Source organism: Oncorhynchus mykiss, chromosome 25 (genome assembly GCF_013265735.2).
Source record: "Oncorhynchus mykiss isolate Arlee chromosome 25, USDA_OmykA_1.1, whole genome shotgun sequence".
Classification (NCBI taxonomy): domain Eukaryota; kingdom Metazoa; phylum Chordata; class Actinopteri; order Salmoniformes; family Salmonidae; genus Oncorhynchus; species Oncorhynchus mykiss.
Genome location: NC_048589.1, coordinates 44,683,803 through 44,694,008, shown reverse-complemented (window position 1 = coordinate 44,694,008; position 10,206 = coordinate 44,683,803). Strand labels below are relative to the sequence as shown.

The following is a 10,206-nucleotide window of genomic DNA, read 5'->3' as shown; positions in this document are numbered from 1 at the left end:
AGAGAGTTCCTGGTTCGCGCCCGGGTATGGGCGAGGGGACGGTCTAAAGTTATACTGTTACATTGAGTCAGTATGTTGGCAGCAGCCACTCAATGTTAGTGGTGGCTGTATAACAGTCTGATGGCCTTGAGATAGAAGCTGTTTTTCAGTCTCTCGGTCCCAGCTTTGATGCACCTGTACTGACCTCGCCTTCTGGATGATAGCGGGGTGGGGGTGAACAGGCAGTGGCTCGGGTGGCTGTTGTCCTTGATGATCTTTATGGCCTTCCTGGGACATCAGGTGGTGTAGGTGTCCTGGAGGGCAGGTAGTTTGCCCCCGGTGATGCGTTGTGCAGACCTCACTACCCTCTGGAGAGCCTTACGGTTGTGGGCTGAGCAGTTGCCGTACCAGGCGGTGATACAGCCCGACAGGATGCTCTCGATTGTGCATCTGTAGAAGTTTGTGAGTGCTTTTGGTGACAAGCCAAATTTCTTTAGCCTCATGAGGTTGAAGAGGCGATGCTGCGCCTTCTTCACGACGCTGTCTGTGTGGGTGGACCAATTCAGTTTGTCCGTGATGTGTATGCCAAGGAACTTGAAACTTACTACCCTCTCCACTACTGTCCTGTCGATGTGGATAGGGGGGTGCTCCCTCTGCTGTTTCCTGAAGTCCACAATCATCTCCTTAGTTTTGTTGACGTTGAGTGTGAGGTTATTTTCCTGACACCACACTCCGAGGGCCCTCACCTCCTCCCTGTAGGCTGTCTCGTCGTTGTTGGTAATCAAGCCTACCACTGTAGTGTCGTCCGCAAACTTGATGATTGAGTTGGAGGCGTGCATGGCCACGCAGTCGTGGGTGAACAGGGAGTACAGGAGAGGGCTCAGAACGCACCCTTGTGGGAACCCAGTGTTGAGGATCAGCGGGGTGGAGATGTTGTTACCTACCCTCACCACCTGGGGGCGGCCCGTCAGGAAGTCCAGGATCCAGTTGCATAGGGTGAGGTTCAGACCCAGGGTCTCAAGCTTGATGACGAGTTTGGAGGGTACTATGGTGTTAAATGCTGAGCTGTAGTTGATGAACAGCATTCTCACATAGGTATTCCTCTTGTCCAGATGGGTTAGGGCAGTGTGCAGTGTGGTTGCGATTGCGTCGTCTGTGGACCTATTGGGGCGGTATGCAAATTGGAGTGGGTCTAGGGTGTCAGGTAGGGTGGAGGTGATATGGTCCCACTAAACAGAGAACATCCCTGGTCATCCCTACTGGCTCTGATCTGGAGGACTCACTAAACAGAGAACATCCCTGGTCATCTTTACTGCCTCTGATCTGGAGGACTCACTAAACAGAGAACATCCCTGGTCATCTTTACTGCCTCTGATCTGGAGGACTCACTAAACAGAGAACATCCCTGGTCATCCCTTCTGCCTCTGATCTGGAGGACTCACTAAACAGAGAACATCCCTGGTCATCTTTACTGCCTCTGATCTGGAGGACTCACTAAACAGAGAACATCTCTGGTCATTCCTACTGTCTCTGATCTGGAGGACTCACTAAACAGAGAACATCCCTGGTCAGCTTTACTGCCTCTGATCTGGAGGACTCACTAAATAGAGAACATCCCTGGTCCTCCCTACTGCCTCTGATCTGGAGGACTCACTAAACAGAGAACATCCCTGGCCATCCCTACTGCCTCTGATCTGGCAGACTCACTAAGCAGAGAACATCCCTGGTACTCCCTACTGCCTCTGATCTGGAGGACTCACTAAACAGAGAACATCCCTGGCCATCCCTACTGCCTCTGATCTGGAGGACTCACTAAACAGAGAACATCCCTGGTCCTCCCTACTGCCTCTGATCTGGAGGACTCACTAAACAGAGAACATCCCTGGTCGTCCCTACTTCCTCTGATCTGGAGGACTCACTAAACACACATGCTTTGTTTGTAAATTGTGTCTGAGTGTTGGAGTGTGCTTTACGTAAATAAAAACATTTGAAATGATGTGTACTTTCACTTTTGATACTTAAGTATATTTTAGCAATTACATTTACTTTTGATACTTAAGTATATTTAAAACCAAATACTTTTTGACTTTTACTCAAGTAGTATGTTACTGGGCGACTTTCACTTTTACTCGAGTCATTTTCTATTAAGGTATCTTTACTTTTACTGCAGTATGACAGTTGGGTACTTTTTCTGTCCTAATATGGTCAAGGCAGTGATGATTAGAAGACTTCCTGTGATGATGTAATGTCATCTCTGACCTTCCCAGGGAAACTATTTCTGTCTTTGACATGACTACCAAAGTCTGTGGCCAAGCAGAAAACAGCAGATGCTCTCTTCATAGGGAGGCAATACAGGGATTTGTTAAATGGATCCTCCTTCTGTTGCTGTTTTGTGCGGGAGTGCTTCCCAAGCTACTTTTGACCAGAGAATGGGCACCTTATGCCCTATATAGTACGCTACTTTTTGACCAGAGAATGTGCACCCTATGCCCTACATAGTACACTACTTTTTGACTAGAGAATTAGCACCCTATGCCCCATATAGTACACTACTTTTTGACCAGAGCCCTATTGAAGCCCTATGGAAGCCTAAATAAGTGCACTACATAGGGAATGGGGTGCCATTTGCGACTGCACGATTGGTTTAATGGCTGAAGGCAGAGTGTAAGGCACACAGCCAGCTCTCTCTATTTGGCTTGATGTTGAAATGGCAAGCAAACCTGATTACCAGGCAAAACCTAAACTGGTCACTGCTGTACTGTACGCCTGCTATAAGTAATCACAGTAGCATGGGTACCAGGTAAGACTACAAGCAACAAGGAATGCCAAAATAATTGTTTGTTGAAAATAAAAAGTGAAAGAGGCAAAAAATCATTTGTTGGCTGCCTCTGATTGTACCCAGGATTGTACATGTACTGTACCTCTGATTGTACCCATGTACTGTACCTCTGATTGTATCCATGTACTGTAACTCTGATTGTCTCCATGTACTGTAACTCTGATTGTATCCATGTACTGGAACTCTGATTGTATCCATGTACTGTAACTCTGATTGTATCCATGTACTGTAACTCTGATTGTATCCATGTACTGGAACTCTGATTGTATCCATGTACTGGAACTCTAACTCTGATTGTACCCATGTACTGTACCTCTGATTGTACCCAGGATTGTACCCATGTACTGTACCTCTGATTGTACCCATGTACTGTACCTCTGATTGTACCCATGTACTGTACCTCTGATTGTACCCATGTACTGGAACTAGTACAAAATACATGACATTATGTTTTCTTGGTTTTAAAACTGTATTTAAGAGCCGCATCGACCATGATTAAGATCTGCTTATTCAAACTGCGCAACGCAAGGAAAAAGTAAGAAGAAACAGGGATAGTCTCAAGCGGTCTATCAACACCACTGGGGGGGGGGGGGGGGGGGGGGGGGGGGGTAGACATCTACCTTCTACTGTCTTTTTCTGTCAAGATCAACTCGATAGTTGTTTCCATCGCATCATCCATTAAAGTTAGATTGAAGAGAGATTTCCACTTTTTATTCAGAAGTGATGGTAACATATACTCACTACCGGACAAAACACAAGCCGTTGTTGTCTCTGGGTAGAATAAATCTGGTATAAATATCATTTATATGAACAAATACAAGGTACTGTAGCTGCAGTTTGACAGGGTTTTCACCCCTCCAGGGCTAGGAGTTTTTAACCCCCAGTTTTTAAAAAAACCATGTGACCTGATTAGGAAAAAACTGGTCCCATCATGGCTCTTTAAGACGTTTTTACAACTGATTGATCACTGTCATACCTAACAGGGTCCAGAGTTTTCCTGGTTAGGTTAACAGATATGGGAAAACTATGGGGCCCCAGGGGGTAAACATCGCCCCACCACTCTGGGACCTATGGTGCCACCAGTCTGACCACTCTGGGACCTATAGTGCCACCAGTCTGACCACTCTGGGACCTATAGTGCCACCAGTCAGACCGCTCTGGGACCTATAGTGCCACCAGTCTGACCACTCTGGGACCTGCCACCAGTCTGACCACTGGGACCTATGGTGCCACCAGTCTGACCACTCTGGGACCTATAGTGCCACCAGTCTGACCACTCTGGGACCTATAGTGCCACCAGTCAGACCGCTCTGGGAACTATAGTGCCACCAGTCTGACCACTCTGGGACCTGCCACCAGTCTGACCACTCTGAGACCTATGGTGCCACCAGTCTGACCACTCTGGGACCTAAGGTGCCACCTGTCTGACCACCCTGGGACCTATAGTGCCACCAGTCTGACCACTCTGGGACCTGCCACCAGTCTGACCACTCTGGGACCTATGGTGCCACCAGTCTGACCACCCTGGGACCTATAGTGCCACCAGTCTGACCACTCTGGGACCTATGGTGCCACCAGTCTGACCACTCTGGGACCTATGGTGCCACCAGTCTGACCACTCTGGGACCTGCCACCAGTCTGACCACTCTGGGACCTGCCACCAGGCTGACCACTCTGGGACCTATGGTGCCACCAGTCTGACCACTCTGGGACCCATAGTGCCACCAGTCTGACCACTCTGGGACCCATAGTGCCACCAGTCTGACCACTCTGGGACCTATGGTGCCACCTGTCTGACCACTCTGGGACCCATAGTGCCACCAGTCTGACCACTCTGGGACCTATGGTGCTACCAGTCTGACCACTCTGGGACCTATAGTGCCACCAGTCTGACCACTCTGGGACCTATAGTGCCACCAGTCAGACCGCTCTGGGACCTATAGTGCCACCAGTCTGACCACTCTGGGACCTGCCACCAGTCTGACCACTCTGGGACCTATGGTGCCACCAGTCTGACCACTCTGGGACCTAAGGTGCCACCTGTCTGACCACCCTGGGACCTATAGTGCCACCAGTCTGACCACTCTGGGACCTGCCACCAGTCTGACCACTCTGGGGTCTATAGTGCCACCAGTCTGACCACTCTGGGACCTATGGTGCCACCAGTCTGACCACTCTGGGACCTGCCACCAGTCTGACCACTCTGGGACCTGCCACCAGGCTGACCACTCTGGGACCTATGGTGCCACCAGTCTGACCACTCTGGGACCCATAGTGCCACCAGTCTGACCACTCTGGGACCTGCCACCAGGCTGACCACTCTGGGACCTATGTTGCCACCAGTCTGACCACTCTGGGACCTATAGTGCCACCAGTCTGACCACTCTGGGACCCATAGTGCCACCAGTCTGACCACTCTGGGACCTATGGTGCCACCTGTCTGACCACTCTGGGACCCATAGTGCCACCAGTCTGACCACTCTGGGACCTATGGTGCCACCAGTCTGACCACCCTGGGACCCATAGTGCCACCAGTCTGACCACTCTGGAATCCATAGTGCCACCAGTCTGACCACTCTGGGACCTATGGTGCCACCAGTCTGACCACTCTGGGACCTTTGGTGCCACCAGTCTGACCACTTTGGGACCTATAGTGCCACCAGTCTGACCCCTCTGGGACCTATAGTGCCACCAGTCTGACCACTCTGGGACCTATGGTGCCACCAGTCTGCTCTGTTGTCAGTTATCATCAGTTATGTGGATGATCAGGGCTTTATTCAGGAACGTTTCTTGGGCTACTTTGGTCTGTCAAGTGGGCGTAATACGCAGTCTGTGTTTGACATGATGCAAAAGCACGTTGTCTAAACGTACGATGGTGCAGCTGTAATGGAATCTGTCTGCTATTTGTATTTACAACTAAGTCCCCTCCTGTTCCCTGATTTTAAGATGACCACTCCACTACCGTCGTCAACTCTCCCCTGACATGAACTGAAGCCATATGTCTCGTGTGCCCGCTCGTCCATTGAATGTTTCCTCTCCAAGCACTGTGAGTACACCTATCCATTTACTGTATGTAGAGTCAATCACATACTCAAACACAATCACGTTATTACACATCAGTGATTTTACTCCTTGGTTGGACTAGCTCATTCTTAGCTCTGTTGTCTAACTGTGTAGTGCGTTGTGTTATTGTTTTTTTTTATCTTCCAAATCCTGTCCTGCACTGAAGTCAAGGCTCTGAACACCTCAACTCATGCCTCATACCCTCATTCAGTCACTGCTGTGATCTCTTCCCAACGCTGTGTAAGTAGCCCTCTCATTCCCATTCCCCATAATATTGTACTATAAACGAAATCATTACTCTGACGATTTTTGAAACACACTTTGACGTCGCCATGCATACCGATGCCGATATCATGGGTCCAGTGGCCAGACGGAAGCCACTTCTCAGTAAAAGGCACATGACAGCACACTTGGAGTTTGCCAAAAAGGCACCCAAAGGACTCTCAGATCATCAGAAACAAGATTCTCTGGTCTGATGAAACCAAGATTTAACTTTTTGGCCTGAATGCAAAGTGTCACGTCTGGAGGAAACCTGGCACAATCCCTACGGTGAAGCATGGTGGTGGCAACATAATGCTGTGGGGATGTTTTTCAGCGGCAGTTTCTGGGAGACTAGTCAGGATCAAGCGAAAGATGAACGGATCAAAGTACAGAGAGATCCTTGATGGAAACTTGCTCCAGAGCACTCAGGACCTTAGACTGGGGCAGAGGTTCACCTTCAAACAAGACAACGACTCTAAGCACACAGCCAAGACAACGCAGGAGTGGCTTCGTGACAAGTCTCTGAATGTCCTTGAGTGGACCAACCAGAGCGTGGACTTGAACCCGATCTAACATCTCTGGAGAGACCTGAAAATAGTTGTGCAGCAACGCTCCCCATCCAATCTGATAGAGCTTGAGAGGATCTGCAGAGAAGAATGGGAGAAACTCCCCAAATACAGGTGTGCCAAGCTTGTAGCGTCATACCCAAGAAGACTTGAGGCTGTAATCACTGCCAAAGGTGCTTCAACAAAGTACTGAGTAAAGGGTCTGAATACTTATGTAAATGTGATATTTCCAGGGGGGTTTTTTAAATATAAATTTGCTAAAAAGTCCCCAAAACTTTTTTTCTTTGTCATTATGGGGTATTGTGATGTCATTATGGGGTATTGTGATGTTATTATGGGGTATTGTGATGTCATTATGGGGTATTGTGATGTCATTATGGGGTATTGTGAAGTTATTATGGGGTATTGTGATGTCATTATGGGGTATTGTGATGTCATTATGGGGTATTGTGATGTCATTATGGGGTATTGTGTGTAGATTGACGAGGGGGAAAAAAACAATTTAATCCATTTTAGAATGTGGCTGTAACGTAACAAAATGTGGAAATAGTCAAGGGGTCAGAATACTTTCCGAATGCTCTATCTACTCTTACAATCAGCAAAAAAAAGACTGTCCTAATATGGTCAAGGCAGTGATGAGTAGAAGACTTCCTGTGATGATGTAATATCATCTCTGACCTTCCCAGCGAAACTATTTCTGTCAGCAGAAAACAGCAGATGCTCTCTTCATAGGGAGGCAAAACAGGGATTTGTTGAATGGGTCATCCTTCTGATGCTGTTTTGGTCAAGGGTGCTTCCAAAATGGCACCCTATGCCCTATATAGTGCACTACTTTTGACCAGAGCCCTATGGAAGCCTAAACTGGTCACTACTGTGCTGTATATGCCTGCTGTAGTAATCTGGTTCACAGCCACCTCTGCCCACAATAACCTGGGTACCAGGTAAGATTAAAAGGGTACCTGGGTACCAGGTAAGATTAAAAGGGTACCTGGGTACCAGGTAAGATTAAAAGGGTACCTGGGTACCAGGTAAGATTAAAAGGGTACCTGGGTACCAGGTAAGATTAAAAGGGTACCTGGGTACCAGGTAAGATTAAAAGGGTACCTGGGTACCAGGTAAGATTAAAAGGGTACCTGGGTACCAGGTAAGATTAAAAGGGTACCTGGGTACCAGGTAAGATTAAAAGCGACAAGGAAAATTAAAAGTGAATGGGTGAAATAATGTGATCAAGGCAAAAAAGCATTTGTTGGCTACCTCTGATTGTACCCAAGTACTGGACCTCTGATTGTACCCATGTGCTGGAACTCTAACTCGGATTGTACCCATGTACTGGAACTCTAACTCGGATTGTACCCATGTACTGTACCTCTGATTGTACCCATGTACTGGAACTCTGATTGTACCCATGTACTGGAACTCTGATTGTACTGGACCTCTGATTGTACCCATGTACTGTACCTCTGATTGTACCCATGTACTGGAACTCTGATTGTACTGGACCTCTGATTGTACCCATGTACTGGAACTCTGATTGTACCCATGTACTGGAACTAGCACACAAGACGTAACATTTCCTTTACATTACGAGTTCAGAAAAAGCTCTATTTAATCTCTTCGTACCGTTTAAAGCACATAACATACCAGACAGAATACCACAACTCATAAACTGTATATCCAATGTTGTTTTACTTCAGATTAGGATTCCAAAATCTTCCAAACTAAGATTTCTGGGAAACCTGAACATTTTTTGGGGTGGGGGGAGGGGGGAGTTTCAGCGTTAGTTGTGATGCAGTGGCACAGGTTGGGTATGATGACACCTCAGAAAAGGGTTCTGTTGGATAGCTAGAAGAGCAGAGTAGGACCTGGGCCTGGCGTCAGTGGTCCTGTGGTGAAACCACCTGTCCTGGTGTAGGACTTGTCACATGCCTTGTTTCGTCACAATGCTGTTGTTTCTGGTGCATTTCAGACCTGGTTTTGTACTAATCTCTTCTCGATATAGATTATTCATACATACATACATATATATATATATATATATATATATATATATATATATATACATATAGATTATGTAGTTTGCTGGATATTTGCTGGGTTCTGTGTTGTCAAGATTAGGCACAAATCTAGTCAAATAAGTGAAATATGGTCGTACTTGATGAATGACCATTGAGAGCTAAAAAAGTTTAAAGTTTAAGAAAAAATATGCACAAAAAAAAGTAATACCTGGAGAGTTTAAAATAAACATGTTTTTTTTTTTATTTTAAATTGAATTCATAGTGACGGAGCAGAATTATACAGAAAATGTACACTACTACACGAGTGCAATGTCATTAACAATAGATTCAATTCATTAACATTTCTGCGCTACAACAGAGTAAACGTACAGTACGTAGAAGTGTTTATTGTTCCCCAGTGAAACTGACACCAGTGGGTCGCTACCAGCTTCGCTTCTTCCCCTGTCCACCGTCTCTTTTCTCGGACCAGAGGTACGTACCAACCGGTAGTCCTATAGCCAAGGATCCGATTCGATAGCAGCGTTGGTGACGTTTTTGTAAGCTAGCTGTGGAGTGAGCTTCGCTTACGGCACGTTCTTGTCTCCGTTACAACAGCCGTCTGTTTCTGTCTGTGCAAGAGGAACAGTGGTGGAAAAATACTTTAAAGTACTACTTAAGTCGTTTTTTGGTAGTATCTGTATTTTTAACTTTACTATTTATATTTCTGGCGATTTTTACTTCACTACATTGCTTATGAAAATAATGTAAACTTTCTTTTTTTATTATTTATTTATTTTTTACCCCTTTTTCTCCCCAATAGCTACTATCTTGTCTCATTCCCATCTCAACTCCCGTACGGGCTCAGGAGAGAGGAAGGTTGAATGTCATGCGTCCTCTGATACACAACTTCTGCTTCTTAACACAGCGCGCATCCAACCCGGAAGCCAGCCGCACTGCGCCCGGCCCGCCACAGGAGTCACTGGTGCACGATGAGACAAGGAGATCCCTACCTAACCCGGACAACGCTAGGCCAATTGTGCGTCGCCCCAAGGACCTCCCGGTCACGGCCGGTTTTCAGTTTCGACAGAGCCTGGGCGCGAACCCAGGGACTCTGATGGCACAGCTGGCGCTGCAGTACAGCGCCGTTAACCACTGCGCCACCCGGGAGGCAATAATGTAAACTTTCCCCTGACACTCAAAAGTACTAGCAGGACAGGAAAATGGTCCAATTCACACTTATCAAGAGAACATCCCTGGTCATCTTTACTGCCTCTGATCTGGCGGACTCACTAAACACAAATGCTTCATTTGTAAATGATGTCTGAGTGTTGGAGTGTTCCCCTGGCTATCTGTAAATTATGTCTAAGTGTTGGAGTGTTCCCCTGGCTATCTGTAAATGATGTCTGAGTGTTGGAGTGGGCCCAAGGCTATCTGTAAATGATGTCTGAGAGTTGGAGTGTTCCCCTGGCTATCTGTAATGATGTCTGAGTGTCGGAGTGGGCCC

General features: G+C 47.0%; 1 protein-coding gene across 1 annotated transcript in view; it reads right to left on the bottom strand.

Annotated features, from left to right (window-relative positions):
* The window catches only part of LOC110505940 (probable N-acetyltransferase camello), a 669,337-nt gene that overhangs the window by 208,457 nt on the left and 450,674 nt on the right, over positions 1–10,206 (bottom strand). The gene's annotated exons all lie outside the window — the stretch shown is intronic.